At 41.2% G+C, this 25452-nt stretch overlaps 1 pseudogene; it reads right to left on the minus strand.

The window, feature by feature from the left end:
* Positions 1 to 289: 289 nt before the first annotated feature.
* LOC133382965 (WD repeat and coiled-coil-containing protein-like) lies at positions 290 to 25198 on the minus strand (annotated as a pseudogene).
* Positions 25199 to 25452: the final 254 nt, after the last annotated feature.

Raw genomic sequence — 25452 nt, forward strand, 5'->3', positions numbered from 1 at the left:
CGTTTATCAACCTATCAAACTTAGTTTCATATTCAAATTTGAATATGGCAATATTTATCCATTGTGATGGCATTACTTTTAGCTCAGTGTTCTCCAGCCCAGTGTCTGGAATCTCAGTCTGTACCCTCAGTTGATACAGACATGACAGTAGTATGGATTGCCGTGAGGAGGATTAACTACAGTGGAACACAAGTCATGTGAGTTTTAGTTAAAATGCAGTCAAAAGTTCTGCAGATAATTTTCTACCTATGCAGTTTTTTAAACTGAAGAACATAGTTTTTTTGCCTCATTATGTCACACTGCTTGGTGGTTGTGAAGAAATGTTTCTTTTGAAGCAGTGACTCCCACAGATGTCCATACAATCATTTCCCTCCCTTATGATTATCTCTTGCTTTGCTTTAGTTGTTAATGGTATAAAACCTTCACCATCTGCAGTAAGAACAATCCAAGAAGAACCTAGAAGAAAAAGACAACAAAGCATTAGCATATATAAATGTATAATCATTATGTTAGCTTTGCAAGTCCCTGCCTAAGGGCTCATCTACACTGTGGTTTATTGTATGTTTGGTACTACTCACATATCCTTTTAATTCACATGGTTCACATGACATTACCAGCAAACAGAAGCTATCATGCAGTTTTCCCTCTATAAATCTGTACTAACCCAATCCACTGATAATACAAAAAGGGAGGGTGGGTGTATCAATTGTTCCCCTCTCCGTGCCCACTATGTCCTCCTCCCTTCTTTTGTTTTGTTTCCTGTGGGCTGACAAGCAACTTCTGGCTGCTCTCCTCCATTCTGCTGGCCTTTGTTATATTGCTGCAAGCAGTGCCATTATTTTTCTTTTGCCTCTAAGTTGTGTACAAAAGTGTATCACTGCTCAAAGAAAGATTTGTATTTCAGCTGTATCATACCAGGGAAAATACAAATAATTGCACTTCCGGGGTTTGTTTTTTAAATGGAACCTATTGCAGCTGGTAGAATAAACTGAGCATGCTTGGCTGCTAAGCAACCAGAAGAAGTGGAAATGTTAAATTAGAGGATGTGGTCAGTAGGAAATTGCATGATTGATCCTTCCCCTCACTGTGAATAGAAAACACTGTTTGCAGCTGGCATTGAGCCCTTAGTGTGGATGGTGCAAATAGAAAACAGAAGTAAAACAGTGTCTTTAGTACTAAGTAATGTTCCTGTGTGGATAAGCTCTAAATGTTAGTGTTCACCCTAAACTTTGTTCTTGTCTTTTTTTCAACGTTCTTACTGAAGTGTTACAAAGCTTAATGGCTTATTGTGATGATGTAGGTTTTGAACCAAGTTGGACAAACCAATTCTCAAGATTTTTCTTCCTTTTTTGGGTAATTTGCATTTGGTCCCACTGTCTCTGGCATGATGGTGGTGGAGGGGGAGGAGAAGGAACAGCAAAGCCTCGCAATTTGAAAATGTTGTGTACACTAAAAACAGCCAGTGTGGTATAGTAGTTAAGAGTGTCAGACTAGGACCTGGGAGACCAGGGTTCAAATCCTAATTCAGCCATGAAGCTTGCTGGGTGATCTTGGGCCAGTCACAGTCTAACCTACCTCACAGAGTTGTTGTGAGGATGAAATGGAGAGGAGGAAGAATAATGTACACCATGAGCTCCTTAGAGGAAAGGTAGGATATAAATGTAATACATAAAAAATAAAAATAAAGGAATGGGAAAGAGATAGCAATGAAACACAATTTTTTATTATGTCTTTCTTTTGCCATGACTTCAACTCACACATCTAGATTTTCTAGGAGTAACTGAAGATTTTAACATTCAGGGATCATTTCCTAATAACAATACTGAACAGCATGTATAGTTTACCCTTTTTGTTCCAGTAGCTTTGCAGGAGGAATTGGTATGTGTGAGGAGGGAGAATGACTTATATGTTGAGCTTGCTCCCTGACTAATTTAAAATCTTCCTCTCAATTTTTAAAACTGGCCAGACAGGGAGCAACTACAAAAACAGGGGAAAAAGAGATCTTAGAGATGCACTAATTTATTTGGCCCAACATGATTCAACTCACATGGCTATTATTCAAGGGCAACTCAAATCTCAAGGTAACCCCTTGGAGACATCTTTGGCAGATAGAACAGTTGTTTTCTCATGGAGCAACATGCAAGTGATATCAACCTGTATCTAGAGAATCTGTTCTGCACATGAAGGCCTATTTTGCACAGATAATTAAAGAACAAACCTTGGCTTCCTCTCACAGTTTGTTTGGAGAGAAACAAACTATGAGTACTGGTTTCCATGCAACACTAAGCCAGTGCTGTGATTTGTTTCCTCCCAGCTTGGCAAAGGGCGGAGCAGGGCAGTCACAGTTATCTTCCAATACTATATTTCATTCATTGTTAAATCTTCCCAATCTACAGTTCAGGTTAAATTCTGAATCTACAAGAAAGGAGCCAAGGCAGTTGTCATATAGAACTTAACTTTAGCTTCAATTTCTACTAATAGGGGTTGTTGTTGTTTTACTGTGCATGCCTATATTCAGAACTGCTACCTTTTATAGATGATGTATCTTGCACCCAATAAGATGTGATGGGAAATAATAATCTGTGCACTCCACTTGCCTTCTAGAAAATTAAAACTAAAATTAAATTTAAAATTAATTTTGTTTTGTTATAATAATATATCTGAAAGCACAGAAAGTTATCTTTTTTGTTAAACGATTAATTAAGCACCTACACATGCTGCTTTGTTTTCATGTTGTCTGTCACATCATAAGAAGATTGTCATTACCAACCATGAACTTCTAATCTTTTCCAGTTAATGCCTTCTTTCCAATTCTGGACAGCCTTTTGATTCTATAAACCACCCTGTGCTTGTGTGTAAATCTACACAATTTTATTGCCAATTATATATGTAAAACGTGAAGAAAAAACACTTCCAAAATCATATACTTAACATTCTGTAAATGCTGTTACGCCTGTAACACAATGGCTGTTTACCTGAGAGAAAACCCCACGGAACTCAGTGGGACCTTCTTCTGAGCAGACATGTACAAGATTGCTCTTTACATTTGTAAACTTAAAATGCTCAAGGCTACACTCACTCTTTATATAGTTCTGTCTCTTCACTTAATTGGTATTAGTATTGGCTACCATTTTGCCTCTGGCAGCAAGTCAACAGTAGGGCCCCACTTTATGGCGCTTTGCTTTAGGGCGCTTCGCTAATGCGGCGTTCTCAATTAGATGCAATTAGACTAAAGCCCCACTCATACGGCACTTGTTCAGCTTTTACAGCGGTTTTCGGACGTCATGTGCCATTCTATTCGATGTGTTCCACTTTTCAGCGGTTTTCGCTTTACAGTGGGGGTGCGGAACGTAACCCGCCATATGAGTGAGGCCCTACTGTATACAATATAATAATAACCACAGGATGAAAGAAGAAAACAACGTTTATTTGTGAGGGAGGGAAACAAAGGGTTTGTGTATGGTTTTTCATCCCTTTAGACCTGGAGATACTTTTAGCGCTTGAACACAAGTATTACAGTTCTCTCTCAAATACATGCTTAACATATTGGAGAAAAACTAACCACTAAAGAGGAAGTATGGCATAAAATTTGCAACTATGGCTGCAATCTTACTGTATATACACTTTCCTAGGAATAACCCACTGAATTCGGTAGACATGTATAGGATTCCATTGCCATTGAGAAAACATTTAATAAATCTAGAGGATGAGAGGGGAGGTGTATCTATCAGTGAGAGGATCTGACTGAGGGATTAAGAAGCTTTTGTAATTTTTAAACATTGATTGTCCCATAAAAATTAAATATCAACAGTCAATTGCAAAGAGATTGCAGCAGGGTCTGATGGAATGCACAGACAAACCTTGAAGGCCACATCTGGCCCACTGGCTACAAGTCAACTATGATTAAAACAAATGCTACAATGTTTTTGTTAGGTTTTCTACCTTATCGAGACAATGCATACCAAATGTTCTATTAGAGGGGCTATATAAATAAAATATATTATTTTAGGGCCTTGCCAGATTACATTGTTACATAGGGCCACTAACTGGTTGAGGACTTGCCAGATTACGTTGCCTTAGAAAAAGCTTTCAATTGTGAGGGAACTGCAATTTTCAGCACTCTCCTTGCTAAAAGGAGCAGCCAGGAACATGCTGCTTTTCCCTAGCAATGAATCCATTGATGTAGTGAATGCTGTGTGACATGCTTTGGCATCAGTGCCATGGTCCTCTATTGGCTAATGAGTGCCACCTAAAAACAGGCAATTTTGTATGTGTGTATTGGGAGACTATGTACTCTGCTATAAGACTATAGGGCAGGAGCATTCAACTTGCCCCTTTAAAAAAACTGGGGTGTGGCAAACACTAGCTACAAACATAATACTACGTAAGAATACCTCATTTAATTTTAACCCACTTTTATGTTGACACTGGACAGCGATATTGAATTTAACTGCTGTCACAACTTTTACTGAATACATGAAGTTCAACTGGGACTATTTATAATAATTAGGGGTGCAAAGATTGGGGAGGGACCCCATCTCAACTCTCTGCCACCAAACAACTGGTCTTGCTGTGTCACTCAGGGTGCTGTACTGAGTTTCACACCTCAGCCTCAAAACATCTGTAAAAATATCTCACTTTGTGTGTGTGTGTGTGTGTGTGAGTAGAAGAGAACATTTAAGCACCCTTAACAAATTGCAGTTCCCAGGATTCTTTGGGGAAGTCATGCACTTTAAACGTTGGTGTGTATGCAGCCTTAGTCCGATGGGCTTCCCCCCCCTCTAATTGTAGTGTAACAGAATTTTTAAAGAAATCACAACCAACAAGTTTGTTGTTGTGCTCATTCATTTAGTTATTTTCCTACATACAGCAAAGCTACTCCATGTCAATTACATAGGGATGGATAATTACACCATTGTTGCTGGATCAGAGACAGTACAAATTAACTTCTAAAATGTTTTGGAGAGTTATTTATTCATCTAAACGTCCATTTATTTATAAGTAACATATATTAATCTAAAACAGAAACCAAAATCCCACAGCACGTGCTTGTCATTAATGTATCTGCAGTGTACGATAAAGCCACTTGCCAAAAACATTGTAGAAGTGTTAAATAAGTAATTAAGTAAGTATAGGCATAAATGAGGAAACCATGTAAAAGGAAGATATTTCCTCTCTTGACTATTCTCTACCTGCACAACTAAATCAAAGGTGGGAGCTTGGAAGATTAGGTTCGTGAGCTCCTTCTGTTCTCAGTGTAGATTAAACTAATCTAAAGAATTGGCAGCTTTACAATTTGAAAGACATGTTGTGACATATTATTGAGTATATGGTGTTTTTATCTGATAAAGGTATTAAGTTGTCAGAAAACCTACTAGGAAATCTTTCCTATGAGTTTTATTTTTCCAGTTACTTAATCCAGTAAACAGAGGCAAAAATCAGATTGCTTTGATTATGGGACTGCTGCAGAATCACACTAAATATTAAGTCTATGTATAGCCATTCATTTCTTAAGGGCAGTAAGAACAACTTCTGTATTAATGCTACAGGATGACACTAGACCCAAATGAGCATTAGTAGCTTGACTGGGGTGCTGTGCTGCAAGAGGGGAGGCCTGGTAATATGTAACTTTTTTCTGGACATAGTCAACTAGTCAGCTGGCTGCAGATATGGGCCATGCTACCTATGGGCAACTGGGGAGGGCTTGATCAGTGTCAGGGAAGTGATGAGACAGAAACATGCACTTGGGAGAATAAACGTGTCAGACCAAGTGCCAGCAAAGAGTTTAGGGACAATATTCAGCTGAATTTGTGTCCCACTGGAGGATGTATGTGTAAAAGAGCTGTTGACAGCATGACTGATGTTCCCTGAAATATATGATTTGCTTAATAAATACTTGCAGTGTTAAAAGAAGCAGTCATGAAGAGAACTTACCATGTTTCATTTCGACAATAAGCATATCAAAAAGTCGCTGGACTAAATGCAGATGAACCTTGCCATCACAGAGGAGAACAGTTCTTGTTTCTTCAGCTACAGCTCGAAAAATGTTTCTTCAAGCACATAAGCAAGTATACAGGAATAAACATCTTGTTAGAATATTGGTGACATTTATTTCACATTAATTATTGTTAATTATCCCCATAAAACTGGGATTATGAAGCAACATGGAGGTGTAGGAACTGGGCAGATTGAGGGTTGAGCAGGTATACCCAGTAATGTTTGATGGCAGAGGCATGAAATAGTTCAAGGAAACCTAGGAGGGGTCACTCTATCATCATAAAATGTTCAAAATTGGATCTGTGTGCTCAACTAACATTTAAGCGGTGGCTGTGTTTGCATCTCTGTCCTGTTGCATGCCCTGTGTTCTTTAAGAATGGGACCAGTTTTTATCTCTTGAACGTTGGGCACTAAGATATGTATCTAACACACTAATGTTTGAAATCTGCCAGTGTTAATACCAGAACCCAGGCTCCATCAGGCAAGATAAAAGTAGGATACAGCAAGTCCTACAGAGAGAGAGAGAGAGAGAGAGAGAGAGTAGCCCCACACAGCTAGGCCCTACTTCATTCAGAAAACACTTGAAGCTTGCATTGGGACCGTGCAGAGAAATGACCATCATTTTTTGGTCATCAGCAGCAGCATACCTACAGTCTCTGGTCCATGTGATTACAGACTGTATTCTCATACTGCTAGGCAGGCCTAACAAGCTGGGGCAAATGCTAGTGCCAAATGGGCCCTGGAGGGCTAACACCCCTTTTAATGCTTTTTAAATTTATACCTGTTTTGGTGGTGGCGCTCAATAGAGTAGAGAAGTGTCTGGCTGCAACACCACCACCATCTCTATTTCTCCAAAATGTCCCTGAACCCAATGTGCCCAATGCATTCACAGGTAATAAAGCTGGCAGCTGCTGCAGCCATTTTATTTGGCACATCTCTGCTCTGCTAAGAGTCACCACTCATCCTTGCCAACCACCTTGATAAGTGTCAACCAAACTGCTGCAGCAACTGCCACTATCTTTATTTCCATAGGCTGCTACCCCCCCTTCCCAAATGCTGCTTGCAGTAAACAGCCCTTTTAGGGGCAAAAATCAGCATGGAGTTATTTTCAGCAGAAAGCTGGCATGGGCCCCCAATCTAGATTGGGAACATGCTTTGGATCATGACTCCATGACTGCTTTAGGGGCTGAAAATAAGGAGGAAAAGGAAACAAAGAAATCTAGAGAGACAACAAAGGATGCTCTATCAGCAATGCTTTACATATCACTCCAGCAGGTATACAAAAATACTGAATTAAATGGGTCTGAGAAAAGATTCCCCTAAGAAACCTTAGGGGATAATTGTTTTACTTTGTGTTTGTTGAGTTTATTTTATTTAGTATGAATTTAATATAAAGGCTAATTTTTATCTTGCTGATAATAAATTCCATACAATCACAGCTCATAATGGCTAGCTAGTTGGAGCAACCCATCATCCTAGTGAACAGCCCTCTTTCCATGGTGTCTGGAGGTTGCTAGAAGTTTTTTGGGGGGGGGGATTACTTTGTCCTGTATTTCAAGTTTTCAACTCCTTCTACTATGTTTGAGCTGAATGTGGAGAACATGCATTTGGCCAAGAACAGACTGGCTATAGCTACTCGTGTGTGGGAGAAATAACTGTATGAACCAGGAACAGGTCCTGTTTAAGGAACATCTCTCCAAATAACTACATCAAGCATAGCAGCCTGAAATGCTTTAGGAGAGAAACAGGAGTCTCCTAACAACTCTCTCAGCACCATTAACTAACTACAGTTCCCAGGAACAGTTTAAAGTGGTATGATACTGCTTTAAATGTATAGCACAGATGGGGCCGTATAATCCTGTCTATTCTGCTCTTGAAGAATTTTTTTTCAATACTTCACTTTCATTACAAGTGGGAACAAATGTTGCAGTGCGCAGTACTGAATGAAGTTCAGGATTCCAGCCAGTCTATTTCACTTCCCTCTTCAACAGTTACTCAGCATTCTGCAGACACTGACCATGCTCAGTCCTCATTGGGCTGTTTTGGGGAGTTTCCCCCTTTGGGGTTTCTTCTAAGTTCCTTGTACTTCTAAAAATGTTGGGATTTTCTCAAGCCTGCTACCTCCCTCTTGGGCATAGATGGAGCCCTATTGGCTATATAAGCAACAGCACTCAAAACCTAATGTTTGGAAATAAAGGGAATTGTTATGAAATCTTCCTCCCCTTTCCTCATCTTGGGTGTAGTTCTAATACACAAGGTAGTAAGTCCCCATTGAAAACACTAGGATGCCTTCTTAGGCTGTGAACACAGTGGTCACCTACAGCAAAGCTTTCCTGTTAGCCACATCGGGAGGGGGAATGGGTTGATCTGCTGATCAGTTGTGAAATCTCTTTGAAGCTGATTTTTTTTTAAAAACTACCCAAGCTGATTCCCACCTTAATCTTAAATGCCTTTCCTTTCAATTAAAAAAGACCATTTTAGGTTTCTGATTTACACACCATCAAAATGGTCTAATTCTCACAAACAGCAAAATAAGATGGTAAATCTGTATCTAGATTAAAGTCTATCATAAGCTGGTAGGAACTCACGTGATTGAATGCCCCTCTGTACAAAAAATCCTGCACAGAGAAAAACTAGATTTCAAAAGCCTATACTCCATAGCATACTAATTTCTATGTGTAGGGTTTTTTTTCACAGGGAACAGCATGGTTTGGTGGTTAGAATGTCAGGCTAGGACCAATAATTATCTCTTAGCCTCACCTACCTCACAGGGTTGTTGTGAGGATAAAATTGGGAGAGGGAGAACCATGTTTGTACAGCACCTTGAGTTCCATAGAGGAAAGGTGGGATATAAATGTAATAAATATTCCTTTATTTATTAAAGTATTTATAAGCCACACTTTCATGAAAGTACATCAAGGCAGCTTGCAACATACAAAAACATTATAAAATTAAAAACCAATAAAAACATCATTAAAAACAATAATAAAAGCATCAATAAAGACTGCATAGCTTGGGGAAAAAAAGGCCTGTCTAAAAAGTCCGGTTTTCAAGAGACACTTAAAGAAGGGATGGTTCCTGCTGAACCTCTATTGGTAGGGAGTTCCATAGGGCAGGGCCTACGACACTAAAGGTTCAGTCCCTGGTGGAGGCCAACTGAACCTCAAGGGTGTGGGGAAACCACGAAAAGTGCTCCATCAGATCTCAGTGACTCAGATGGTCATGGAACATAGGGAGTCAGGCGGTCCTTAAAGTACTTTGGGCCCAAGTTGTTTAGGGCTTTGTGCATTAACACATGTACCTTGAACCATTATGTTGTTACCCTTACCTACAGATTGAGAAATAGCTTCACCACCACTTCATCTAATGTTTGAAAGCCAGGCTGGTGTCATGCTTCTGCAAAACAAAGAGAATCCAAATATTCCTTAACAGTTCATACCAAAACCATAACCACACGCTATGGGTAGCAACACACTCACTGTTCTACCAGTTCCAGTGTGTCTCCACCTCTCGCTTCTGAAAACAGGGACACAGGATGTTAGGCTGGGCTCCTACTGGGAGGCAGGGTGGGAAATAAATAAATAGTCAAACTCCGCCCCTTTTTACTCTAAAACCTGGTGGGAGCTGGAATGTGTTCCCCCCCCCCAGCAACTGATCGGCAGTGGGTACAGGATGGCAGCCTAGGCTTGGCTTTAAGGTCGGGATTGAGGAAAAGCAGGGTTCTTATCCCTTTAGCAGCTGTTTGCAGACAGAAATTCAATAGGTCAAGCCTTTACTAGTATTGAAATACAATTATGGGAAGTGTTTCACCATGACTACTCTCTAGTTTTGTTATGCCATGCCCCCATGGTAGCCATTTTGTGTTATGCCACACCCCCATGATAACGATTTTGTGACTGGTGCCCCCAACAGTCTCTCAAATTTTGAAATGTGCCCTTTGGTCCAAAAAAGGTGGCAATCCTTGCTGTAAGTGATTAGTTCAGACCTTCAGCAAGAGCACTCTGTCCCTCCCCTGGCAGCTCATTGGACAGAGAGTGGGAGAGGGAGAAAAGAGAATGACAGAGAAGGGAGGGCGAGGGGAGATCCTGCCCACTAGTGGCTTTGGCCAGGCCCACTGCTAGCATGCAGCCCCCAACAGATTACCATTACGAGAATATGGCCGTCAGGGGCAAAAAAAAACCCTTCCCCACCCGACTTAAAATTCTACCCCCAGTGATTAGGCATTGGACAAATCAGAAGCCATGGTATACTCTAGGAGGCTTGAGAGCAGGGCTGTGGAGTCGGTAAGCCAGACCTTCGACTCCGACTCCTCTATTTTTCTACTGTCCGACTCCGACTCCACAGCCCTGCTTGAGAGCCTGCATAGGGTCCAGCAGGAAGGCAGCGGCTGTTTGTTTAACATCTGGCCCCCACAGCAATAATTGTGGGGGCTGTTGAAGGGAAATAACGGCAGAAGCCTCTTTCAGCCCTGACAGATCAAGGGAACTGATAGCTGGACTTCAAGAGGGGGAAATTATATTTATTTTTCTATCTATTAAAATTCTGTTATAGCCAAAAATCTTTTTATCACCTTGCTCTAGAAGGTTCAGAGCTTTGTTCTGTGGAGCTGCCCACATATGTGTGACTACTCAGATGACTACTCCCCCACTCCCCCCTTTAGAGTAACTCAGAGTTTAGGCTGAGAGGTAGCGACTGGCCAGCTGTCATCCATTAAGCGTCATGGTGGAGCAGGCGACTGCACACAACACTCTATTACACCACACTGGCTCTCATGTAAATATTTTTTTTCCATGTATTTCTCAGTCTTCTAAAAATATGGAACATTCATCCCAGGGATACTGCAGCAAGTGGTACTAAGCAGCCAACTTCAGGTGTTTCCCCTTTCACTTATGAATGTTTGCCATCTTGGCAAGCCAGGAGAAGTGTATCTTGGTTGCTATGCTGCTGCAGTGAAGATGAAGGAGGAAAGGAAGGGGCTTACTCCTATGCCACCCTGGGCTCCTTTGTGGAGGAAGGTTGGAATATAAATTTAAACAATAATATTATGGAGAATTATAAGTGGAAGGACCTATCCATTCCAACTAAAGCAAGCGCTATTGTTTCATAATCATGACTGCTCCTATGTACAGCAGGATCTCGCCTACAGAAGCTCATGTTGCAGACTAGTATGTAAGGCAAGGGTGGGGAACCTTTCTTGTACAAGGGCCGCATTCTCTTCTGAGCAACCTCACAGGGACCATATTACAGTGGTGGACAGGGCCAGAAGCAAAAGGGAGTGAAGCAATGAATGTAAATGTTATGGGGCCGGTTCAAAAGCATTCCGTTGACCTAACAGGCTGGTATCAATTTGAGTTTGTTCTTTGTCCGCTGAAAATGGAACTGGACTGCCTTCAAGTTGATCCCGACTTATGGCGACCTTATGAATAGGGTTTTCATGGTTAGTGGTATTCAGAGGGGGTTTACCATTGCCTTCCTCTGAGGCTGAGAGGCAGTGACTGGCCCAAGGTCACCCAGTGAGCATCATGGCTGTGTGGGGATTCGAACCCTGGTCTCCCAGGTCATAGTCCAGCACCTTAACCACCTTAACCTTAACCGATCTGGGTTTTTTCCCCTCACAAACAATATCAATATTAATATTGATATTTTTTTTAAGGAAATGTCAATAGTTTGAAAGGAAATATTGAAAAATGAAAGGAAATATCAATACAATTATAGTTTGTAATATAGATATTTTAGAGGCAGATTTTTAAAAAAATATATGTTTTTGAAAACAGCTGCGAAAATCACTACAGTAAATCTAATCCTCAACAATTGAGAATAAGTGAATCAATGCAAAATTCCATACCAAATCAAAATTGGGTGGAATTCTAGCACCTCCCTGTTACTGCCACACACCACTTTATCCTCCAAGCAGGGAAGCAAGAGGCGTTATCAGAATTCAAGGACGTGTTCCAGCCAGGCAAAAACATTCAAGGAGGGTGCCAAACAGGGGCAGTGGCCTGGGAAGGGAGTATGGGCTGGTAAGAGTGCAAAGAGCCATATAGAGAGGCTTGAAGGCTTAGAATCAGCCCCCCCGGCCTGAATTTCTCCACCCCCGGTGTATGGGGCAAGATCCAGGGTCTTCTTTGCAGTAGCCGATTAACATGACTGCACTTTTGCAATCCCTCCTTTTCTCATCTAATGAAAGTCATAACTATCTTGATTTCATCAAACACTTCCTTTCAGGTCTGGCCCTGCCGTGGAGCAGGGTGAAGTGGCTTGCGTCAGATGTAGGGATGGGGAAGAAATTTGATTCAGTTCGCATTTAAAGCTGAATTTATCGAATTTGCACTTTCCAAAGCAATATGAGAACTGAAATACAGCCATCTGTCAAAATTCACACATATCCAAATTTTGTGACGGAGTTCTCCAACCAAGCAATGTTTATAAAAATGCATATATTAGGGGAAAGTGGGCATAAAAAAATAATATATGAGTGAAAATAACATACAAAAATGCATTATGTTAGGAGAAATTGCTTGCAAAAATGTGTACCTTTGTCAAATCTGCCTACATAAATGTGTTTATTAGGAGAAATTTGCACTAAAACGCTGGAGAAATATCATTATATATATATATATATATATAAATAAATAATTGCATATTGGTGCAGAAATGTGAACTACTGAATTTAAGACTGAAAAAATGAGAGACCCAGAGATCCGAAATTGACAGATCATTTTGTCCTTAGTTAGATGGCACAGGCACCAGGAAAGTGTGTGTGTGTGTATGTGTGGGAGGAGAGGGAGGGAATAGACAAAGGCAGGAATTGATTTCTGAATGGTGCAGCAAGATCCTCCAAACTGGTGTTTTATTGCAGATGTATTCTGAAACATATTCTTGACACAATAATAGTGCATTAGTGGTGGATTTATTCTGTTTCGTTAGTTGTTCTATGATGCTTCCTGCTGGGAGGAAGGGCGGGATAGAAATCAAATAATAAATAAATAAATAAATAAATAAATAAATAAATAAAGCTTCCTCAAGGCTACCTATCACATTATTGCTCTCCAGAGGGACTACAGTACAACAAAATGGGGCAAACCCCAAAATGTTTGTGGTATGAAAAGCTATGAGATTTCAGCAGGAAGTAACAGCTAGACTCTGACTGGAAATTAAGCAGTGTGACCGATCCAAAACCTTTGCAAGCATTGAAAGCAAGTGTCATGACTGATCATGAGCATAAATAATCACAAATGCACAATAAAAAGGACATCTCTAGGCACCCTTTTAAAATCCTCCCTGTCAAGTTCTTAACTTTGCAGCAATCTTTGCCAACCTGGAGTCCTACAAATATTTTGAACTACAACTCCCATCATCAGCCTCAACCAGCACTCAACATTGCTGTCATACGCACACACAGACACACACATATTAGAAAGGGAACATCCCAGAAATGAAACATTAGGCAGCCCATTACATAATTCCACAAATGTCATACTACTATCACCACCACTCCCTCGAGCCTCACCGATGCATCAGAAATACTTGCAATTCACTGTTAGATTTGTTTTAATTCAGGCAGTAACACTGTGCTCTCTTATTTGTGGCTTTGACTAAATTTCTTCCCATTCTCACTTAACTTTTACAGCAACATAATATTTTGAAGAGCACGAGAAGCTAAAAATAACCACCTTGGAGTTCATTTGCCAAAAAGATTTGCCACTTCTATCATATCTCATGCTATCCTAGTAGTAGTAGCAGCAGCAGCAGCAGCAGCAGCAGCAGCAGTAATATTTAAATACCATGTTTCATTCAAAAGAAAATATCGTGGCAGTGTACAATATGGGGAAAGGCCATAGCTCAGTCACAGAACATCTGCTTTGCATGCAGAAGATCCCAGGTTCAATCCTTGGCATCTCCAGATGGAGAGACTTCTGCCTGACATCCTGGAGAGCTACTGCCAGTCAGTGTAGGCAGTACTGAGCTAGATGACCCTACGGGTCTGGCTCAGTGTAAAGTAGCCTCCTGTGTTCCTAATATCAATATGAAACAATTCTATAAAACCACATTAAGCAAAATACAATGACTTGGCCACAGTACTCCATGCTCTGGTAACTTCCAGATTGGATTCTTGCAATGTGCTCTAAGTGGGGCTACCCTTGAAGATGACTTGGAAATTTCAAATGGTCCAAAATGCAGCAGCCAGATCACTGGCTGGGGTTCCATTTAGAACTTGTATAACCCCAGTTTTAAAAGCTGCATTGGTTGCCAGTTTCTTTCTGGGCCAAATTTAAGGTGCTCATGCTAGTGTTTAAAGCGTTAAATGATCTAGGTCCCAAATATCTGAAAGACTGCCTCCTTCCCTACAGACCTTTTCAGGTGTTGAGTGGTGGCCTGGGAGAGGGCATTTTCTGTGGTGGCCCCTAAGTTTTTTTTTTTTTTTTACAATAATTTTTATTCGAATTTTCATAAAACATAGAAAACAAAATCATAAAACATTCAAAGACAAAAAACAAAACAAAGCAAAAATGATTAAACAAAAAAAAATAAAATGTTGACTTCCCATTTGTCGCAGATCAAATCAGTTATAGGTCTACAATATATAACAATCCTGTCTCTTAAATTATATTATAAAATCACTTTCCTCCAGTAGTTATCTTAATTAATCATCAAATCTCATAAACATTACTTTATTCTTTCCACAAAAAGTCAAAGAGAGGTTTCAATTCTTTAAGAAATATATCTATCAATTTTTCTCCAAATAAACATGTCGATTAATCCATCTCGTTAATAATAATAATAATCTTATTGTCATAACCATAGTCCAAATAAACATATCGATTAATCCATCTCATCAAAATCTGTTAGGTCCAATAATTTCAATAGCCATTATTCCATTATCCCTATTAATTCCATCTTCCATCTTCAATAGTCCTGTTAAGTCCAGTAATTTCAGTGTCCAATCTTCCATTATCAGTATTCCATAATAATCTTGCTGTCATAGCCATAGTCATATAATAAGAGTCTGATGGGAATTTCCTCTATCCCAAATATTTTCTTGCCATCAATTCTGAATAAGTTGCTGAAATATTGTTGTAAAGTCATATCTCTGTTCTTCTTTTTTACAAAACGCACTGGTTCATCTCTTGAGAGTTTTTCCATTGTCACATGGCTGCTGTTAATTCCATAGATTTTCTCTATATCAAGCTCCATCACATCATTCCAGTCCAGAAGTTTATCCAAGCCATTGATAACTTTATCTCTAATATCTTCATTAATTTCTTCAGAGATAACGTTAAATTCCAAACAGTAGATTTTATTTCTAATATCCATAAACTCCAGATCTTTTTCCAATTCCACATTTGTTCCAATCTCCAGGGCTTGTATCTTCCCTTTATTTTTTCTTTTCTCATCTCTAATCTCATTCTCCTCTCTCACAGGATCCCCTATTTCTTTAAGCTCCTGCGTCATTTTGCTCAGTTCAATTTTCAGCTCCTTACTGCCCTGTCGCAGGGTTTGTTTCGTTATCTCAATCTCATCCATTATTTTCTGAAACATAATTACTTCCAGATTCTCAGCCACTTTCTTGATTGCCATTTTTTAAAACCACGAAAACAAGCAAAACAAAAATAAAGAAGAACCACTTCTTATTTCAGCAACAATTGGGTTAATATTCCAGGCTTGATGACATCACAGTATAAACAGAGCAGCCTGCCTTATCTCTCTATGTTCAAGAATACAAAACAAATTTAGTTCCCAGCATCAAAACAGTTAGCGGCGTCGTGAAGAAGCAGATTCGTCAAAATAAAATAGACCAAAAAGAGAATAGTCCCAGACAATATAATGTTCCTCGGAATAGAAATCCCTCTTCTGTGTATATCTTTAGAATGCACTTCCAGGACAGCTTTTTGCAATAGAAACAGAGATAAGCTGTTAATTTCGTGAATAACAGAGAAGAGTTATAACTCACCCAGAAGCTCTTTAAAGCTGATTAAATTGACAAATCTCTTTTTGCTGCAGCAATTTAAACCAAGTAAAAAAAATAGTAGAAAGAAGGGTGCTTGCCTGTTAGTCTGTTTTCTCTTTGAAGAAAAGATAAACGTATCGCGTTAAACAGATAGAGCTTGTTCGGAAGTCCGTCCGGCATTGCTGGCTGGACCTTTTCTCATAAATTAATGAAATCCAGTCCTCCCAACAAAAACAGGCTTTTGAGGTTGATCTCTACGTTTCTCCCTGCCCGGGAGAAATTTCATCAGTCAAAAAAAAAATGTTCTGACTGATTTATATCTGAATAAGCTTCTTTTGAGGCGGGAGCCCGTCTCAAAAGCAGGCACAAGCGAAGTCACCCTTCCCGGAAGTCGGTGGCCCCTAAGTTTTGGAACTCCCTCCCCACCGAGGTGTGTCTGGCAGCTTAACTGTACAGTTTTAGGCAAATGCTGAAGACACACCTCTTTACCCTGGCCTGAGACACCTGAGACATGTATTTTTAGGACCCACCCTACTGGAAGCTTTTAGGTTGTTTTTAAATTGTTTTCGACGTCATGTTTTAAAATTGCTGTAATCTACCCTGGGACCTTTGGGCAAAGGCTGATTAATAAACGATGATGATAATAATATACAAATACGGTAGACAAGATCAAGTATCAGTCACCAGAAAATGCTTGGGCGAATAAATATGATGACACTGAAAGCACATCACAGGAATATAGGAAGCTGTCTCATACGGAGTCAGACCATTGATCTATCCAACTCAATATTATCTACATGGACTAGCAGCAGTGGCTCTCTGGTTTCAGACAGGGAATATTTCCCAGCCCTACCTGGAAGTGCCTGGGATTGAACCTGGGATCTTCTGCATCTAAAACAGATGTTTTGCTACTGAACTATGGTCCTTCCCCACTGTCAGTGCCTGCCATATGTCAGAGGGAACTGTTCCAGAAAGTAGGTGCCACTGCAAAGAAAGGCCTTCCTCCAAGTTGTCACATAATGGGTTGATGCAGGTTATGGCAGAGCCAGAAGGGCCTCCTCCAAAGATCTTAGCAAACAGGCAAGTTCATATAGGCTAAGTTGTTATTTCAGGTAGCCAGGTCTCATGTTGTTTATGGCTTTTAACGTCAAAAGAATACTAAACATGGCTTGGTACAGCAAATTGGCAACCAGTGCAGTTCCTTCAAGAACTCACGGTTTTATCCTGTCCTATCCTGACTCAAAGTTAACTGTATATATAATTGTTTTATTTCTTCTAAAATATTCGACCTTCAGCCAAATCTGCCCACTGTAAGATGCTTTAAAAATCTCTCCTGCTTCTCCCTACCTATTTAGCTTCAAGGGCAAGACTATCCTTTGCAAAAGTTAGCAAGCTATTAACACCATATACATAAATCACAGTAATGAAGAGCTTTCCCAAACAGAACAACATCATCCCCTGAAGAGAACTGGTTGAATTATTAATCAGGTGACTAACCAAAGAGGAACTTTTATAGAACATCAAAGAATTAGTAACCACAACCTTCATCTGAGTAAGAAGTCTGTGCCACATATTTCCAAATACACTGCTGTTTTTCTTTAATTCAGATTTTTATTTTGTGATTGCTATACCTCATCAGAGCATTATTAGAATATGCCCTTTCTTCACCCTGTCCTCTTGGGCTTCAATATCTTCATGCATTATTCGCCTGCTTTGACTATTGCATTTCCACTTCTGAACAGACTTTTTAAATCTTGGCTTTTGAAACTGTCTTGAGTAGTCTATTACACTATAAAGCAGAGAAATATCACCCTCATCTTTCATCAGTTTTCACGACCCCTTTTATGTTTTCTATCCAGTTCAAAATTGCCTTCCAGGTTATAAAAATGGTTTGTGGATTTATTAAAGATTATCTATATGATGGTGATTCACATGCTTCTTGGCTCAGTTGACTCCTCCAGTTTCATACTCTTCTCTATCCCTGCCCTCTCACTTTTTGTCACGTTTGTTTCTTATTTTTCTTGACTTTATTTATCTTGCTTTACTGAACGTATTTTCCTATTCCCTTTCATTCTTCATTGATGGAACAAATTACCACTTTGTCAGTCAAAAGAGGATTGTACCTTTATATTAAATTCCTTCGGCTTCTCAGTTCTCTTAATCAGGATTCTAAAATAGCTGTTTGTACCAAATATACTATTCCTTACAAACTTAGGGATGCACATTATTACAGTAACTGCCTTCAGTTGCCCATGACTCCAAATATAACTGCAATTCTGATCAAACCACAACTGTGTTGTTCTTTTTAAGTTGACTCATTACACACACTGATTTCTGTTTGTTTCCCTAACACAAGTCTAGAACTCTACAAGGCACAGCACCTTGTCCATGTCATCAGGCTGCATCAGTTGAAACCATTCCCAAGAAGTTGCAGCAGACATTGCACTGGACACCCTACTGGGGACTACAGTAGATATGGATGAGACATCAAGTTTGCTACGGAGGTGAGCAACTTTACCCTCAAAGTGTGTTGCAAACAATTCACAGTGGGCCCCTGAAGGGTCTAAGACTCCATTTCCTGGAGTTGATGTAAACAGACCCCTGACAATACAGAAAAGCTCTGCTGAATGGCTACTTGAGGATGCGATGGTGGCAGAGAAGTGGGTCTTCTTCGCCACCCTCACCACCGCACAGTAGACATGGTTATGATGTTTTACTTGTGCCCAATCAGCTTCACAGCCCGTCTTTTGCCACTTGCACTCTAGCTGCCATCCAGCCTGTTTCATTGCCCTTTGCTCACTGATGTACCAAAGTGCAAACTGGGCTTCACAATGCCGGAGAGGGCTCTCAGGGGCAACTTTGACAAAAGCCCAATGTGCCTTGCTGTTTCACAGTGTGCCAAGGGCTTCAACAGGGTAACCTGCTCTATCTACTGGGAACTCCCCCAGGGCATTCAGGAATCCTGTGGAGTGTTGTTTGCACTACATTATGTGTCCTGTCTTGATTACCTACATCCTTTGGGAGTGGCCGCAGCTCAGTAACAGAGCACATGCTTTGCATGCAGAATGTCTCAAGTCCAGTGCCTGGTATCTCCAGACAGGGCTGGGAGTGATTCCTGTCTGAGAGCCCCTGAAAAGCTGTTGCCAGGCCTGAGCTAGGTAGACCCGTGGTCTTACTCTGTTCAAGGCTGCTTCTTTTGTTACAAGTTTCTTTTCTCAGTGTGTAGTTCCTTATACAGGTACAAAATGTGGAAGAGCGCTATATGTGCCAGTGTTAATCCCACTGCACAATAATAAGAATTTATGTAGTGATCACACATAGTTTCAGCAATCCTTACATTACACCAGGTGTAGGGAATCTTTGGCCCTACAGATGCTGCTGAACTACAACTCCCATCAGCTCCAGCAAGCATGGCCAATGGCCAGGGATGGTGTAGTTCAGCAACATTTGGCGAGCAAAAGGTTTCACACGCCTCCATTACAAGATCAAAGCAGGCCAGCATTTTTATCCTGGAATTGCAGACTGGGGATGTCCTGCTGATCCTCTCCTCTTTCCCCACCCCCACTACTTAGTGAGGAACCCTCACTAAGGACCTTGGGGAGCAGTAGAATACAAATCTGCCAAAAAGAATTACTATTTTCATGCAGATGCTTTGGTTAAAAGAATGCATTTGCACATATATTGTGAGAATTTAAAAAAAAAAAAAGCAAACTGACAGAGCCAGCCCCAAGGGCACCAGCTTGCACTCACACGTAGCCGCACCCCCCCCACCTACCTGTCTCCTGTCTTTTGCTGCTATGTGGGCTGTGTTACCATTAACCTAGTTGGCGGCCAAGGTTTCCGTAAGGGGCTGAAGCCTCCGTGGCCATCTTGGTTGATGGCACTCATGCGTGTTATGCTTGCACATCTCTGCCGTTAACCAAGATGGTGGCAGGGGCATCAGCACCTTAGGGAAACCTGAGCTTGGTTAATGGTAGCGTTGCACACGCACTGCACACAGCCACAAAAGACGTCAGCAGAGAAAGGTAGGTGGAGTGAGGGAAGGGCGGGCAGCTTGGAAGCTCTGTGGATCGCAGAAGGAGAGCGGTGGGGCCCCTCAGGGGCCCTTGTACCCCCAGGGGCCCTCAGCCAGGGCCACACCTAGCTGCCTTTTGGAGCCGGCCCTGCAAACTGAAAATGTTGTGAATGGGGAATTGCCCTCTGAGACAGAGTACACAGGAGAACAGATCCAGCCACCATCACAATCGCCCACCTTGTTTGCCGACTCTGTTCTTGTGAGATGGAAACCTTCCCCTGAAACTCAGAAGAGTAGAAGCTACCCAGGTGGCATCTCCCTTGAGCACTTTGTGCAGAACAGCAGCACCAAGGGTTGTTGCAGGACCAAAAAGCAGGTGGGTTTTTGTTTATTTGGCCTTAGAGGTGAAAGTGAAGTGATGGAGAAATGGTAAGGAGTTGTAATGAACCAAGGATAATGGGAGAGGGTACTAAATGGAAGATGATAGAAATGATGATTTGTAAAACAGCAGTTGCACCCTCCCACAGGTATTCTCAAAGACTAAGAGTGCTTTCATCCAGCTTCAACTTGGAGCTATTCCAGGTCAGGAATAGCTAGGCCAAAGTGGTGTAGACATTGGCAACTGGACTACTGCAAAGCCTTCTACGTGGAGCTACTCTTGAGGTTGGTTCAGAAATTGCAGCTAGTGTGGAATGGTGTGCCCTGGCTTTTGGCTGGAGCAGCTTTGCATCAGCACTTTACAGTGGTGTGGAAAGCTCTGCCCTGGCTACTAGTATAATACCAAGCTAAAGTTGAAGGCATTACTGTTAGTGTATAAAGGCCTACATGGCCTAAGACCAGGTTATTTGAAAGGCCACCTTATCCCTTATAGACTGTCCAGATCACTGCAATCATTTGGAGAAGCCCTCCTGACTGTCCCACAGTTATGAGTTACCTCTTATTTAGTTTCCACGCAAACTAAAGCTTTTAGTATAGTGGCACCAATCATTTGGAACACCATTCCAACTGAAATCAGACAAACACCTAAATTTTGATTAGTTCATTATCTGCTGAAAATGTTTTTGTTTTGTCAAGCATTTTTAGCAAATTCATTTAATTCCGCACTGGTCATATGTTCTGTATTTTATGATTTTACAATTTTATGATTTTTAATTATTTTGTTGTATACCACCATGACATTTTTCTTAGGATTTGGCAGTTTATAAAAAAATTAGAGTGGCCCAAGGTAGTAGGAGCAGGTCAGTTTCTTTTGAGAGACAAAGGAATGGGATTGGGCAAAGGCTTAAGAGACATCTATGAACCTCTCCCCCACCACAAAAGCAGGGATCATGTTCACAATCTGCAGAAATGAATGGGATGTGTGAGTTCCTTTATGGGAGAGGCAGAGGACAGGGCACGGATTGAAAGAGGATTTGGGGATTTGTTGCTGGCCATTTACTTTGTGTCCTTGGGCAAGTTAATTTTCAATTAATTTTTTCAATTATTAGTGATCCACATGAAGAAACAAGGAAGGACACAAAATTGACATCAAACAGCAACATCACCTGTGTTTGTGAGGAGGCCCAGGAGGGGACCAGTCTAGAGGATCACATGTGGCAATTACTCAGAAAGTGTCCTCTTTCCCAGCCCCCAATTCTGGAAGTGTACAGTACTGTCACCCCTGCATTTTGGGTAATTTAACATAGAGTTGGCTAGTATGGATTGGAGCTGAGCACTGGCTCAGCTCCTATTGAAAAGCACTGCCACTACCTACCAGTAAAACAAGTACAGGGGTCCAGCATGGGTGAGGTGAGTGACAGGGGGCAGAAGCATGGGTTGGAGGAGGTCAGGCCAGTCAGCCATGGGCCACAGAGTCCTTGGCCAGTATGTGCCCCTGCCAAACTATCATTGAGCCTGCACATGGTGGGCCTATCTGTAGGACCATGCTATGTGTCCACTGAAGTCTGGTGTCAGCCCTGTGTGTATGACACTGTGGCAATCTCGCTGGTTCATTTGAACTAACAGCATAGAATCATAGAATCGTAGAGTTGGAAGGGGCCTATAAGGTCATTGAGTCCAACCTCCTGCTCAATGCAGGAATCCAAGTTAAAGCATACTTGACAAGTGGCTGTTCAGCTGCCTCTTGAATGCTTCCAGGGCTCCCACTTAGGATTAAACTAGAAGGGCAGTTAATTGTATAAATGCAATTAACATAGGCAGCCACTGCAAAGCAGCCTTGGGAACCATAAGAGGTAGAGAGCAGGAGTTTCTTTCTCTCCTGGCCACAAAATTGTCTCCCTGAAGTTTCCCTTGAAATGCAAAGAGCACTTCTGAAGAGATAATTTTTCTCAGACTGTGGCAGGGAGACAAACTTCCCCTTCTTCAAGCTCTCTGGATGCTATTTGCATAACAAATATGCATATTTATTGCACTCATGGGCCTCCAGACACACTAAATAAACATGTATCTAATTTGCAAACACCTCCTTCTGAAAGCATTAGATATTATCAATGCTGCAAGCTCCCATGTCTTAGTTCGGAAAAATACTTTTTTGCAATACCCTTCATTTCATCCACTGTTTCAGCTCTCCTTTAATATATATCTAATCCATTCAGGAATCCCTACTAATAGACACCAACACTGTGTATGTAAGCGCGCGCACACACACACGTGAGAGAGTTCTTGAACTGTCTTGTACAACCATGACTCCCTAGAGATGTCCAAATGTCTTCTTCCTTTTTATCTAGCCAAGGAATGACACAGATTACATCTCTATATATCACAGAAATATTATAAATATAAAATATTTATATATATATCATTATATACATTTTATATATATATTATATATATAAAACACTGAGAGCTTGTGTGGTGTAGTGGTTAGCATGTCAGACTGGGATCGGAGAGACCAGAGTTCAAATCATGACTCAGCCATCAAGCTCACCAGGTGACCTTGGGCCAGTCATGGTCTCTCAACCTAACCTACGTCACAGGGCTGTTGTGAGGATAAAATTGGAAGGGGGAGAACCATGTTTGTACACCACCTTGTGCTTCTTGGAGGAAGTGTGGGATATAAATGCAATAATAAAGAAATGTTCAATTTTTAAAAAGTTACGCAAGCCAAATAACAGCCCACAACCCTGAAAATAACACATTTGTACCAGTGACATGCCAAAAGCAGCACAAGGATAAAAAAAACCAGTCCCTCCTATTGCTGACTGGCCTGATACATGACAAACTGTATCAAAGGGTCATTGGTACAGACCAGCCCTACGTAACTTGGTTCCTACTTATACCCATCTCAGGTACATGGCTGATCCTGGTCACTGGGAAAGGCAAAGAGAATTTTAATATAGTTACCTGGCAGGTGATGTGAACAAAAGGTGGTTCTTGAGAAGATGGGTAAGCTACAGATAGTTTCTTTCCATTTTTTGTGAATTCTATCAGTTCAAGAAGTCATAACTGTAAGTCAGTGAAGCTGCCACACAGTCTTTCTAGATTTCTTGATACTTGACTTGCTCCCTTTTCGCTAGCCAAGTTGCTGTTTTTAGGAGAATTTAAAGTTTCCTGAATCACTTTAGGAAAAACTGATCTACTGGAAAACCTGGTAGGTGCTCCAAGACCAAATAAGGCCACTGACCGATTAATTGGTTCAGCATTCAAAGTTTCTAACGTGATGGATGGGTCACCTACAATTATTTTCTCATCAAAATCACTCACACTGGATGATGAACTTTGCTTCATTTCTTTCAACAGTCGTCTCCTGCCACAAGGAGACTGAATAACAGTTCTACCTGGTGTTAAGAGCTCCTGCCCTACAGTGTGATCCTCTGAAGCAAGATTCTCAAAATGTTTTCTTTTCCCAGGAATGTTCACAGAGGACTCAAAACTGAATGGCAGACTTTGGGTGGTGTCAGATTTTGCTGATGATCCTTCCTCAAATGTTAATTCTTTGATTATCAGCCGGATGATATATCTATCAGAATTAGATGACAGAATAAGTGTGGGGTCAGTGAACTTCTGTTTCCCAATCAAAACTAGTAAGAGTTTCTCTGTCCAAAAGGACAGGCCCTTGAGATGTTCGTTTTTATCTAGTTGGATTTGTTGAATGTTGGGCATGCAGGATGAGGTTACTGAGCAGACCAAAACAATGTTACAAGTGTTAGAAGCTATTGCCACAATTCGAACTCTAAGGTCAAAAGCAATTATATCAGGGACCAAAATGCCTGGAATGCTGACTTTTCTGGTTGTGGTTACCTTTCCTTCAAAAGTCACTAAGGTCAAGTGTAAAGAATCTTGGCCAGTTCCTGAAGAGTAGCCCTTCCTTCTCAAAGGAATGAGAGGACTGGGATCAGATCTCTGGTGGTTTGCAAGGATGTAGGTTAACTCAACGGGGCCTGAGGATGATGAAGCTACTGAATCAACTGCTACTGATTTGTCTGAATCTATAGGCTTTCTTCTCAGATCCATAGAGTATTCCTCATCCCCAAGCACCAGGGTAGACTGTGAAGTTAAAGAACTGGATTCAGGCCCTACTGGCAATGCAAATGTAATACCTGCATTTAAGCCGCAAATCTTATCAAGGGGAAGTTTGGTAGTCACCGCAATTTGAAAATCTAACGTGGCCTCAATAGCACAAATGTAGCCTCCAATATCAAATACTGGGCAAAAGGAACAAGCATTTAATGTTTTCTGGGAATCATCCCATATATAAGAATGAAGAGCGCTGCCTATAGCGACAACAAAGCGATTGCCATCCTTTGTCCAACAGGCACAGTGGATGTGACCACTGCTTTTGATATCTGCTTTAATCCTGGAGTTGTCTGAATGAACAGCATATAAAACAGAGGCATCCCTTTTGGTAAGTACAGACAAAATGTCCCTCTTTGGGTGCCACACGCAGCCCTGGGGAAGCAACTGGAATGGCTCACCAATTTCACAGGTCTGAGAAGCCAGAAGCTTATTCTTTTCCGAGACATTGTGGCTCAGTTGCCAAACACTAACATGTTGTTTATGCTGAACAGCAAGCAGAGCTGGCCTGCCAGCAGTGTGGCATGGGCTCCAATAAAGTCCACGGACATGTTCAAACTGACAATGACAGTCGAGTCACCAAACCTCAGTTCTTTGTTATGAAAGTGCAATGCAGTCAGTGCCACTTGCTTGCCGTCTGTCCACGCAATCCCATGCGCAGGGTGTATGGCCTGGTGCAAAGCGTTAAGACCAGTTCTCAGCAGCTTTCCTTTTCCCAGCTCCATTCTGGGAGCCTCCTTACTAATGTGGGTTGCTCCACAGCAGATATTCCACAGGATTCATCAGGACAGCTTGATAAAGCAAATACTTTTGGACTGAAGATCCATTTCCTTGATGACGATACCCTTTCTTTCAAGGACCCACCTTCTTCTCCCGTGCGACTCCGCTGCTGTATAAATCTATATCAAAGCTGCTCTCATTATACCCTTTTTCTGGGAGGAGCTCTCTCACACACAGGCATGTGACATCTAATAAGGCT

Source organism: Rhineura floridana, chromosome 4 (assembly GCF_030035675.1).
Source record: "Rhineura floridana isolate rRhiFlo1 chromosome 4, rRhiFlo1.hap2, whole genome shotgun sequence".
NCBI classification, from domain to species: Eukaryota; Metazoa; Chordata; class Lepidosauria; order Squamata; family Rhineuridae; genus Rhineura; species Rhineura floridana.